The sequence below is a fragment of the Protopterus annectens genome, chromosome 5.part0, assembly GCF_019279795.1.
Source record: "Protopterus annectens isolate FY-2018-M chromosome 5.part0, PAN1.0, whole genome shotgun sequence".
Lineage (NCBI taxonomy): Eukaryota > Metazoa > Chordata > Ceratodontiformes > Protopteridae > Protopterus > Protopterus annectens.
In genome coordinates this window covers 1,345,676,993-1,345,691,326 of record NC_056735.1, presented here as the reverse complement: position 1 = coordinate 1,345,691,326, position 14,334 = coordinate 1,345,676,993, and positions in this window count along the sequence as shown.

Genomic DNA, 14,334 nt, shown 5'->3' with positions numbered 1-14,334 from the left:
GTTTGACATGAATGGGCAGTTTGTTCCAGAGTATGGGAAGTCTCTGGGACAGGAACCTATTCCCTCCAGCAAGTTCTGTTTATTGTGGTGACAAGGGTAAGGTCCCTGGAGTATGTGGCCCAAAGGGACTGGGATTTTTCTAAGTGTAGCATCTCCAAATGCTCTGGGTTTGACATTGCTTTGTATGTTAGGCAGAGATTGCCTCTGAGTAGGCGATATGAGATGGAGTAGAGCTGGAGTTTCTTAAGATGGTCTGCATAGGGCATCTGTTTTAGGCCGGTGATCCTCTTTGTGAGGTATTTCTGTGGTCTTTCTAGTTGCTGCAAATGTCTTGTGAGGTACATCCCAAATGGGGCATTGTACTCTATAATAGGTCTAATGAGGGCTGAGTAGAGAGGGACAATGACCTTTTTTTTTTGGATGAGAAACCTTTTGTGATGAGGTGTGCCACATAGAAGGACTTCCTGACCACTGTGGCTATGTGGTTATCAAAGGACAGACTACTGTCTACCTGTGTACATAGACTAAGGTATGGACAAAGCTCCCAGAGATGTGAACATTTGTCACAGTCCAAAAACACTGCAGTCTTTGAATCTATATTGCAAACAGTAAGATAGTCAAAAGACCACAATGTACAAACTTGTCACTAAAACTATCTTGTGGTGTGGCTGTGCCCAGATGGTGGAAACACCCAATGCAATACATGGTTAGCACTATGCTTAGGGTGACAGGAAAGAGAAAAATACGAATTAGCAAACATAAGGATGCACAAAATGCATGTAATGGAGGGAATTTCAATATGCCGTATGCTTACAGAAAGCATTGCCTACAGTTTTACATATGCTATCACGATAGAGAATGGAAAGTATTTTGTGATGTGAGACTCCATTTATTTTGCCATTGACAATAGACAAGGATGTAAAAATATGGCAAAATTCATCAAAGCCACAACTTGTTATATTAATTACTTTCTCATGGTCTGATTTCCCTGTTTCTCATACATTGTGTGATCTAGAACTGATAAGTTAAGGGGTCACCTAAAGCAGATTATTTTTTATTGCAAAAAACAAAGATCAATTTAATCTCATTGATACAATGAGTCATGCATTTGATGAACTATGAATCAGTGAGGGCTTCCTACTGTAATTCTGAAACATGTAATTACAAAACAAATGTAAAACATGGTGTCCTGAATATGTTAACAATATGTATGCATGCTGTTTTCTGTGGCTTTAAACCATAATGTTTCAAAAGAAGCTTCAAACAAAACATTGCACTATATACCCATGTTTAGTTTAAATTCAACATTTTGACTATTAGTTTTAGTTTTCAAAATTTATTGCCAATACTCGGACTTGCACTCTTGTCTATTTCTGATGCATTTTCATTCATAATATTTTCACTCTTTACCACGTCAATAATGCAGAAAGCTGAAAACAGCTTATTGTGTTTTTGTTCAACAACCTGCAAATACATTTGAAAAGCAAATGCTTCCAAGACAATGGATTGTACAATTACAGCATAGCTCAGAGACATTCCTAACTATAAAAAAAAGTATTCCTTGTTATCATGGATGGTCGAATATGCAAATATCCTGTCTAAATTCTAACAGATTTATGTTTTTGTGTCTGTAATTGTTCACACACACACGTGCACACACACAAAAGTAAACACTATCTATCTTGTGCATCTTACTTTATGTGATAAACAATATTTTATGTAAAGTACACCTTTGATGGATTATGTGTTTGTAGATTACTGCTGGGCTAGCTGCCCTTGTGGACCATTTTAAGCCAATTTCCCTTTTAAATTTAAGAATCAAGCACTGTTCTTGTGTCTGTGAGGTAAACACTTTAACCAAAATGTCAACCCCCAACCCCATAAATGGTCTGGATCATGGCTAGAAATGGTGTTTGTGGCTAAAATTCTCAGATCAATGGATTTATCAAATTAGCTTGTGAGCAAACAAATACTTAAAAATAATTATTTGTAAATTCAGTTGGTATGTGTCCACATCTTTTGGCCCTTTTTTAATATCCTACTCATTATTTTACCATTTCTTATTACACAGAGTATTCTAATTCTTATTAATGAATTCTTTTGCTTACCAAATTAACAGTCCTTACCTCAGTTCTTTATCTCAGTAACATAAGCATCCATAGTTTTTCTACGACCTTTTAGCCATGATCCAGACCATTTATGTTGTTGTTTTTATAAATTTGATGTTTGAAGACATCAACCATATGGTGTCGACCACATGGTGTTCGATGCTTTCAACCGTCAGTCTTATAATACAGACCCCCGGAGTCTACTTTCCTTACTTTTTATGTAGGTATATATATCAGGTCACAATGACACTTAAAATGGAGAACAGCAAAGTCTGACAAGGAACACTTTAGTGACACATGTAGACTTATGTATCATGACAGGAAGCCTTTAACTGATGATGTTTCTAGATGTCTGGTGTTGTTTTGTTATATATGCTGGTTTGAAGGCTAGCTGAATCAGAGTGGAGGGGAGAAATACATTTTTTTTAAATTTCCTCTTTTCTTCAATATTCTGTAACCTATTTAGAGATTAGAGGCATAGGGAAGAGCCCCCATTTTGACCAAAGTGCTGGTAATCCATCTTCCATTGCAAAAATTATGTTTTTGCACATTTTTAATGAAATCTTGTCTTGAACAGCTGCAGTGGTGCAGCGGTGAGTGTTGTCACCTCACAGCAAGTGGTTCTCCCGTTTGATTCTCGGCTGGAGCGCCTTCTGTGTGTAGTCTGCATGTCCTCCCCATGGCAGAATGATGTTAAAGACATGCAGGTAGGTACGAGCATGAATGGGTGTGCCTTTGTTGAAGGTTGGGCACCAGGCTGGCAACTCGGCACTGTAAAAATCCACTGCCAATCATGAGTGGACCAGAGTTCCGCTGTAGCGACCCCTAACCTGGAAAAGCTGCAATGTTTAGAAGCATTATATATTATTATATATCTGTTAAACTTAATAACACTTTAATAATGTTCACTACACCCATAAAATATACTTATATAATTGAATAGCAAACTACATTGCATACATTTAAAAATTAGACTTTTTTATTCACCTTCATTCTTATTTCAGTCCTTCTCTGTGCTCCTGAACCCCCCCTCCCCAGCTGCTGCAAAACATTCGGCCTGCCTCATCCACGTTCTGTTCTTCTTTTTTATCTATGACTCATTCCTAGTAATCCCAGATGTAATTCTTCACACAGTGAATCTCATGACTTCTGAAGAAGTGATACCTGATGGCTACTCACTTATTAGAACCAAGGGAGTGAGGACTTAGTAGGGAAAGCAGACTAGTACTAGTGGTCATCATTCAGCAGTGAATATCAAAGTCCCTGACCAGAGGAAAGAATCATGCAGTGGTATCAGTTTGTACCAGTACATGCTAGTGCAAACCAGGAGATGGATGTCTGCTGCCCCTCCTTTCACCTATACATGTATGCATACTTGTATGGGTTCTGGGCTCTGTCACATGTTGTAGGACTACAACTCATAACCTCCTCATGCGTTAGGAATGCAAGGTCTTGTCTTCATCATTCTATCGTTCATTCTGACCCTTCACTGAGTCTGAAACAATTACCAAAATTGGGTCAATGGAGGAACAGATGAATACATTACTTCTGTGTCAATAGGCCAGTTACACCATAAGTGATACTCAAAGTATCCATGATTAACAATTGTAGCAAAGACAGGAGGGAGATTATTTTGCAGAATCACCGTTAAACATTGTTTTCTACTTCTATAAACACTTTTATTACTTCATGTTACTGTGGATTTGATTTAGATGTCAGAAGCCTAGTGACTTTTTTAACCTTAATTTGTTGATGTTGTGGTGAGGAAAAAATCAGTGTGTAACATCATGAGGACATATATCAGGTACTGTATTTCTTTTCCCTTCAAAGGGAAGCAATCCCTTCAGAGAATACAGAATATAATAATGTAGATACCTATCTTTTAGGATGATTTAGATGTTGCAAACTATTATTGAGAATTTTAAACCTAGTTAGTTTTTTATCATGATATTTTGGGCCTGGATAATGCAAGCCTCCATTTGTAGCAGCAATATATTTTTTCTTATGGCCTCTTTATTGTACTTCATAAGGAACAACAACCTTTTGATTACATGTTTTAGTTCACTAGCAATGCAGCTTTTATTAGCAAGTAGCATATGGATAATATGTCAGATGTGTTAAGCCAGAGTCTAAGTATTGTAAACTAATTTAATTCTTCAGGCATTTCTGTACTAGGAGCTGATCATCTTCAGCGAAGGGCAGACAGTTTTGCCCTAAACCATAAGAGCATCCATCACCTTTTCTTTAGAAAGATTAGTTAGAAGCTGATTTCATGTAAGCATGCCATGTCATCAGCAGAAAGGATGGTTTCTATCCATAAATTCATCAAAGTATGTTTTGATAAACATGACAAAAAGCAATGGCCCGAAGAGAGAGTGCTTGGAAACATTACAACGCATTTTATGTACAGACATTTAGATATAAGATTGCCAGCTGCAATGTTAACTCCCTGCCTATGAAATAACTATGAAAGTCATGACATTTTCTTTACTGCAGGATATTTCAGATTCTCAAGGAAGACTTGATGACTAACAGAATCAAAAGATTTAATAAAGTCAAAGGAAATGGCCTTTCAATGTCAGACTGATAACATAAGCAGGATAAAACTGTGTGTAACTAAAATAATAAGTCATTGTATTGATTTTTCATGTTCTACATCCTCTGTATAAAGATGAAGCACAGTTTAACCCTGCAACTGCCATACTAGCAGAAATTCTCAACCAAGAATTAAAATATTAAGAGTAGAGCCTATACTCCACAACAGGCTCCTCAAAACAAATGTTAGATAAGTGATGTGGAACTCCATGATTTTAGAATATGCAGAAAGATTAAAAATTGAATATATTACTCTAATGCTTGTATAACAAATGCATAGACAAAGCACTCCAGGAATGCATAATCCCTGAGGGAAATTCCAAGAAACCTAAGTAAGAGGTTATCAGGGAGAAAGCAAGTAAGACAAGAACAGCTGCAGTGTGGCGTGATGGGAAGAAAACATCTTCATCTAAGGGTGGTATCTAATAGGCCAGGTCTTTGCACTTGCATTACAATGTGTATCCAGGAAAGAATAAACTGAGAATTAGCTGAGGTCATATGTTTTCTGCTTATCTTTGCTAGTCTGCACATATACAACATGCTGAAAATGCTAACAACAGCATTTCTAATAATAAAAAAAGATCTTTAAAACAGTGCCTGCAACTGGAAACAGGCTTAATGGACATGTGGCAGTTTAGTGCAGACATTTAAGATTATGTGCTGCTAAACCTAGATCCTGCAAAAGTCCTGAGTTTGATTCCCACAGCTTTCATCTGCTTACTGTGTGACAGCAAACAGACATTGCTACTGGATTGCTCCCTAATAGGGACTTTGTACCCAGTAAACATACCTGGTTAACAACTATGTTTAATTTTAATGAAATGGAAGGAACTGCACTTCTAGTATCCATGCCAAAATGAAAACCTTAAAGTATAGAAAAGGAAGGAAAAGTGTTAAACAACAGGATAAAACTGGGTGGTCATATTAATAAGTATAGGTAATTTGTCAATGTGAAAACACTCAAATGAATAAAAGATACAACAAGTAAAGGATACTGCAAAATGTAGAGGCACTGTACTTAAGCTGAATATACCTGGCTTTAACTGTGGGAAGGACTTATGGGGTGGTATTTGGGTGTAAAAAACACACGCGCACACACACACACACACACACACACACACACACACACACATAAATATATATATATATATATATATATATATATATATATGTATGTATATAAACAGAACTGTGAATGGAGTTGTATACTTCAATGCATACATTATCTTGAATCTGTGAAGAAACTGGAAAATCCATGACATATCAATAGAGAAAAAACTTTGCATTTGGTAGATGCTGTATATAGGCCAGAATGGTGAATTGCCATCAGGCTAATAATGGGTTAAATAGCTGTCTTTGACCTGATATCTTATCTTAATATTTATTTTATTTATTCTTTTGTAAGAGTGGCCTCTTTTCAGCAAAGACCTGAGGTGATATTCAAACTGACTATGGGAAATTTGGCAAGGCCACCAGGGAACTTCCCCAATTCTTTAGCATATGGGGGTGCTATTGATGGTGGCACACTCTATATCCTTTTTCCATTCCAGGCAGTTAGGTGGCCTGGAGAAATGGGAGGAAGTACGGCAAGTGTGAGTGAGTGAGATTTAAATAAGGAAAAAGAAATTTGTGTGGAGATGTCTGAGCCTTTACATGGCAGCAAAATGAATCAGAAGAAGTGGAGAGGTTGTTGGTATGAGAGGAGAGTTCCTCCCTAATCCAATTCAAGTGCAACTTGGGCAATTGGATGGGAAACCAGAAATTCATCCCTGGTTTGGCACTTATGCCTATAATGGACAGAGGTAACCTGTAAATGGTATCAGAACTTGTCAGAGATTTGGGATACGTGGCTAGGCTTAAAAAAGTCCTTGTGGTCGTTAGCCTAGTAAACACCTATGAACCTATAAGGGGGATGGTGAAACTGGTGTGGTTCCAGATTCGGAGACTTTATTTCAGAAGAAGGTGCTCAAGGTGGAAGGAGAGAGTCAGCAGGAGTGTAGTTTTTCAGCCCTTCAATCAGGAGTGTTGCTGAATGATTATCTAAAGGATATTATTGAACCAGAGAGCAAACTGGTGGAATTATGGGGTGAAATTATGGAGAAAATACAGTAAAAAGAAGTTATAGAAGATGAAAAAAAATCATACACACAGCCGGTTAAAGAAGGAGAAGAAAGAAATGAAGATGAGAAAGGAAGGAAGGATAAATATACAATAAAAATAATTACCAAAAAAGAAACAGGACTGGACAGATATGAGGTATGGGACACTATAATTGCACCATTGGGTGTTTCACTCAAATAGGTAAGAGCATTTATTCTTATTAACAAAGAAACATACTCTGACTTAATTCTTAAAACAGGACAGTACATGGAACATTTCTTATAGAAATATGAACTGAAAAAGAATTGTAATCCATAGACTGAATACATAGAATAGGCATTTTGTAGAGAAACAAAAAAAAGAGTTATAATACAATTCAGAATGGAAATTGAAAAAGATGGATTAAAAAGACATTTAAAGACAATATGTAAAGATGTGATGGGTATAACAAAACTATATGATGAATGAGGTTTATGGACTGGGGGTTAGGATTGTGGGATTTTTTTGGAAATGGAAAGTGATAATGTTGTGAATATCCCTAGTGTGATTAATGTAAATGATAATAGAGAATTTGTTAAGTACAGAGGGCAACCTAAAACATGCTTTTTTGTGGAAAAGATGACCATCTGATTGGTGAATCTGATAAACGAAAATGTTTTATTTATGACAAAGTAGGACATGCAGCAAAAAAAAAATGTGATATGAAATGCAAAAATGTGGAAAAACAGGACATATATGGGTGGATTGTGAAGAAAATGTAGAAATGATATAAAAAGAAGGTATACAAGATTCAACAAATGAAAAATATAGAAAGGGAAGAAGAAAAACAAAGATATAATAATGGAGGTAAAACCATTAGAAAGAGAAGGGGAAGAAAAGGTACTTGACAAGTGGGAAAAATAGAATATATAAATGTGCAAGTAGTGAGAGGGAAGAAAAATTCCATAGGGAAAAGGGTAAAAGAGAGGAAAATAATATTTAAAAACGTAATTGAAAAAGGAAACAAAAAAAGGTAAAGGATGAGATTAAAACATCAACATCAGTTAAAAGCTGCAAATTGTAGCTATAAATGTGAAAAGTATGACGAATATTAAATGAAGAATAGGTATTTTAGAATAGTGTGCTTCAATGAGCATGCATATTATTATATTAGAAGGTACTATGATTCTGACAGAAGAAGAAAGATTACAAACTGAAATTTTATGGAATGGAAAAGTCATTTGGAATATGGGAAAATACTCATTTTCAGGAATAGGTATATTATGTAAAGAAAATATCAAAATATTAGATTTACGATAGTCAAATTAGGAAGGATAACAGTACTAGATTTAAGGTGGAAAACAAAGGTTTATAGAATTATTGCATTATATGCATATGTTACTGTGACGCCCGTGCCCTGGTCCAGCAATCAAGGAGCCTCAATCCTCACCACTAATACCAATGAGGGGTGTCTTATATAGGAGGAAAGGATAACAAATGCACACAGTAAAGTGCAATTTCCCTTAAGAGCACACAGAGATCACAGTCAGTCTGGGACTGGTCGCTCCCTTGCTCTCCAGATCCCCAATAAGACTCCCCACTGGCACAGCTATAGGGTCCAGATCTCAGCCTAGTGGGCTAGCTAAAACCTCCAGCACTCTCTCTGTCCAACCAGTGCATTGTGTCCCTGCCAAGTAGCTGACACACACAAATGCACACACACACACACACACACACACACACATACACACACACACACACACACACACACACACACACACACACACACACGCACACACACACACACACACACACACACACACACACACACATGCACACACACACACACACACACACACACACACACACACACACACACACACACACACACACACACACACACACTTTCAGATGAGTTTATACAATCACACAGACACTCCTGGGGAAGGCTGGCACAGGTTCTCCAGCTGTGCCCCTTTTTCCCAGACTATATGGTAGTACCAGCTACCACCACCCACTAGTATTTATCAGCTACTCAAAGGCCTTTAAAAGGGTGACCAATTATTACTGAGCAATATTATTATCCAATTGGTAGTATAGCCCAGGCTAAAGCTATTGGAGTGGCTTTGTATAATTTTACCAAAGGCATGCAAGTACTCTAAAGAGCTTAAATTATCTCTACAAAACAGCCACAGTTGAAAGGGTTTAAAAATATTTAATAACAAATAGTCAAAACACAAGACAATACTTTGTACTACACGGTGCTAGTCAAGAGTTCAGAGATCACAGAGAAATAATTCAGTAGTACAGTTCTGACATCACAGAAAAGCACTTAGTCTAATCTTTCTAGTTTCTAGCTATTACTAAGAGAAAACACAAATCTAAAATAAGCTTACATATAGAGCAAGACAGTGCTAGTGAGTTGGATGGTCAAGACAAAAATGCTTAATGCTCTGTGATTCTCTTTGTTTTTAAAATCATATTCTTGTTTCACATTACATCATTCTTCACACTACCCCAGGTTCCCAGGCTAACAGAAACTACATTTGCATTCTTCACCTCTGGGCAGAAACCAAGGCAATAAAGGACAGTTATGCGTGCAAATTCTGGCCATTAACTCTGGCCTTAAAACAATAGGCAGGATGCCTCACTCTAGACTGACTGGCTCCGAGTTTTAACATCAAGGGGTCACAACATGCTTTACTTGGTCAGTAGAGTGCACTGTTGTTACATTATTTTTCAGTTCTACATGTAACACTATTTTTACCATTTAAGACAACAAGCCTGTGGTTTGCATTAATATTTACAGATGACAAAATTTTCTCCAAAATTCTATCTGGCTAGGCTGGCAGCCTTCACCTATCTTCACCCAATCTTCACAGTTACAAAGAAAGAAAGGGGAATAATGTTTAAAAAATTCTAAATTATGTAGGTGTTAACATGAATATAATATTAGTGAGAGACTTTAACTGCAATTTAAGATTAGGAAAGAAAAACAGCAATGATGTCAAAACAATACATGAGATAATGAAAAGTGGAAAGTTATATATATGGGACAACAAACATTGGGCTTACAGAAGAGGAGAAAAAAATGGAAATTTGCTATTTCTTAGTATCAGAAAGTTTAAAAATATTACAAAAAGGTATAAAAAAGACAGGATTTTCAGATCATATATCTATATGGATAGAGGTATATGAGAAAAAAGGCTACATAAAAATAGGCAAAGGTGTTAAAAGGCTTAATGAAAAAGACTTACATAAAAACGATAAAAAATAAATGAACAAATTATGGAAAGATCTTATAGGTATGAGAATATTTTATAAAAATTGGACAAGTTGGTGGATAAGCTTTAAAGAAAAATACAAAAAATGCTTTTTGGAATGTCAAAATGAAAAGAGAAGAATATAAAAATTAAGATATAAACAAGAAGTGTTCAAAGAAATAATAAGAGATACAAGCATCCTTTTTGAGAAAGAAAAATAAATGTATGATATGAACCAAAAAAAAAAGATTAAAAAATTGTTGTATAAACAAAGATATTGCTTGCATCACATTTTAGCATCACATATACAACACAGTAATATGGCCTGCAAATACTCAAGTGATGGATGTTGCAACTGTACACCAGATGGGCTTGTACTGACAAATATTAACAAAAATGTCAGGTTTCACATGTGCAATACATTGTTGATAGCTATGACAATTTTGCTGTAACACACCTGATCTGCCTGCACTTGAAAATGAATGGCTTGCCCCGTCCACTGGATGTACCTGTAGCATACAATGGTAGTTAAACAACAATATAACAGTAAACAACACTGCCCTGAAATGAGGTTGAAGCACTAACAAGGTAGACATTCACCTGCTGATCCCTGGCTTAGTCCCAAATTAGATGGACCAGTAAATATTAATTCAATCAGCATTACAAATGTTGTTTGGACTGCTCTGTCTGTACTTCAGCTGTATCAATACATGCTATTAGACTTACTTTCATCATGCTCACCCTGTGTGGATGTCTGTGCATGGTTCAACTCTGCTGCTGTAAATCAAAAACAATAATACATGAATATGTCTGATACGGCAATAGGCAGGGATTGTCTTAATAAACAGCCCCATAATGGAATGAAAGACATGCATGTTCATCCTGGAACTCCAGCTTCAATCTCACCACCAGGGATGCATCACTCCCCTCTTGCTGTATGCAGTCAGGCCAGTGGTACTGTGATGTCATCGGGGTCAGTGGTGATCCACCACCGGTGGCATTCCTCGATCTCTCATAACATGTCACTCTGTTGGCTGCACGAAGGATCATGTCTAAGCAGTGTCATCTACAGGATTCACAAAAATGGTTGTGGCCTCCAACTGCATTGATCATATTGGTGAGGTCCATTTAGATTTCATTTCTCCAAACAGTATCACCTGAACCCTTCCATGTTGGCAGAGAGTATCAATTATGATGTCATTTTCCATGTGGGAGAAGTTTCACCCCTAGGATGGTTGGCCATCTGAAAGACATTGATATGCACATCATAATATTCATGTTTAAGCCCATTTATGCATTTAATTTTGTGAACAGCATATGTCAACATAAACAGTATGCATTCTGGTAAATGAAAATGTTTGTATAAAACTGTGGGAGATAAATACTAACGTGTCACATTACAAGTAACAGCATGCCTTCATATATAATATTGTTTAAAGCAGGATAACTTGTAATATCTTTACAGTTTGTGAGAGGATTAGTGCCCTTGGCAATACATATGCATTGCATGGAGGTCCAAAGACAACCACATTATGCCACATGAGTCTGCTTGCATGTCACATTCAAATACTACAACAAATAATTTGAAGAACTTATGGAATGCATGGATAAACCTCAGGATTCATAGCCAGGCCACAGAAAGTGCATATACTTAGTATATTTATTTATTTATTTATTACATTTGTTTACCAGGTTATGTCCAACTGGGCCAGGAGCCCATTTTCAGTTGAGACCCGGGGAGAAAAGCTCCATCAAATAATTAGTAAAACAACAGTGGAAGAAATACAGCAGAGTATCACCTACAGTGTCAATACTGAGCCAGTACTAATCTTTGTTAAGAATCATTATTGAAGACATATCTGTAACAGCAACAGCACACGTTTTTAACAGTTTTGTTAGGAGACATGAATCAAGAAATATCCATAATATTAACATCACATACCAGATATCGATAGTGTTAGAATCCGTAGCTTTCCATAGTTACACAACATAGCTCAAGGAATTACCTGTAAGAATTACAGATGATCTGTAAATCAGCCTTCATATACCATTAACATTTGCAATGGAAGTCAGTCTATACAACTGCATATGGAACTGAAATAAATTTTTTATTAGAGCAGCACCTATATGCATAAAGTTCAAGGCAACATCACTCCAGTAAGTTGTAACAACTTCTGTTAAAGATACCATTTTGAGTAAATATTACTTTATAAACATGTACCTTTTGAAATGACTAACTTTAAGAAATTTACTAATCATCAAAACGGAAATGCTACCAACTGCCAATGTGCCTCTCACTCCAAATCACAGAATCGAAGTGCACCCACTTTTAAGTACCATTTGTGGTATACATTTATTTATTTATTTTATTTATAATTTGTTGACCGGGAAAGTCTGACTAGGTTCCACAGAGCCTGTTTTCAGCGGAGGCACGGGGAGAAATGCTCCAGATGCATGTCTTTGGAATGTCGGAGGAAACTGGAGTACCCCAAGGAAACCCATGCAAACACAGGGAGAACATGCAAACTCCACACAGAAGGCACCCCAGCCAAGAATTGAACCGGAGAACCTCTTGCTGTGAGGTGACAATGTTAACCACTGCACCACTGCACGCCCACATAATTAATGAAGTTTATTAAAATTCACATTTTTAGAATCCCATTCATGCACATCAGTGTAAAGTGTGTTTATGTTCCAAAACACTCAGGTGTACCATATAAACACCCAATAGATATCGATAAATGGTACCATGTGTAGCACGTGCCTATTATCTTCCAATGATCTGATAACATGACATCAGCACCACTTTCCGATATTGATGTTTATACATTTACTGATCAGATCATTGCTAACTGTGAACTGAGTGGTACCTCAGAGAGCATTTCTCTGTTTTTGCATCTTCCAGACATCTTCAACTTGAGAATCATGATGGCTACTTCGAGGAGGCTGAGACATGTCCATGCACCCAATTGGACTGATGAGAAGATGACCCAGATGTTGACAATGTACGCCGGATTGAAGCAGAGGATGAGAGCCAGACCCAGGAGCTTCACCATGATTGACATGTGGAACCAGATCATGAGGAAGCATCGACCAAGCACAGGGATTTACCACACTGCAGTGCAGGTTCATCACTATTATGACCTGTGAAGGAGCTCTGTAGGAGGCTTGCCAAGACCTGGAGGCAGCCTGTAGATCCCTACAGTCAGTATCAATTTTCTATATATACCTGAGCATTGCTACGGATTTGAGAGGTAGTTCTTTCCATTATATATCAGTTTTTTTATAACCATGTATTAGTTGCTGACAATTACCTTGTGGGGATAATTAAGTGGACTTGGTAACCTCTTAACTATGTGTTTGATTCCATGTTGTTAATTTATTTAATCATGTGTATAATATCAATAAATATGTCCTTTGTAGATGTACATATGTTTTACAACATCTAACTACATAATTTTGCATGGCCATTGTCCTCCGGCATCACAGATGCCTATAGCACCCTAGACTGCAGATGACTCCACACTTCGTAGTTTTCCATTATAATCCCACCATATCACCTATTGTACCATTACACGTTGAAATAAAAACATGTATATAAGTTCATTGCAACATTTTTCCTAAACAGTTACACAAACACGTTTATTTAATTTACAAAGTAATACTTGTCTGACTGCTTGCACATATATTTTTAGTTATGTGTTGATAGCTGTTATTTCTTTACAATAAAAGGCCAAAAAATTGTTTGCATTTTCTGTATTCATCCATTTTCCACAGGAGTACTAATAGACACCTGCAGTACCTCTTTTCTTAAATAAACCCTAGTTGAATATTAGCTCCACCTGCAAAACAACTGGTCAGCATGTCTAAAGTTTGGCATGTTGTGAGTTTCAAACCACATAGGGGAAACATTTATCTGTACCTGTTATCTTGGCTAACTTCACCCATAGCATTTTTTGGAAAAAACATATTTCCATACTTTATATTAATGTTTATGTTGTGCATGGTAATGACTCATTGATATAGTTTTCGAATATCTGTGAATTTGGCCATAATCCATAATGTTCTAATAACATCAACACTTTAATAAGAGGGTATGTAGAGCAGTACTTGTTTTTTTAAAAGTTGCCTGTGCTCACATTGTAAGGAAACAAGCTAGCATGTCTACATCTTGGTATGCTGTGTGTTCAAACCCAGACACAGGATATATATATATATATATATATATATATATATATATATATATATATATATATATATATATATAGGATCATTACTAAATCTCGAAT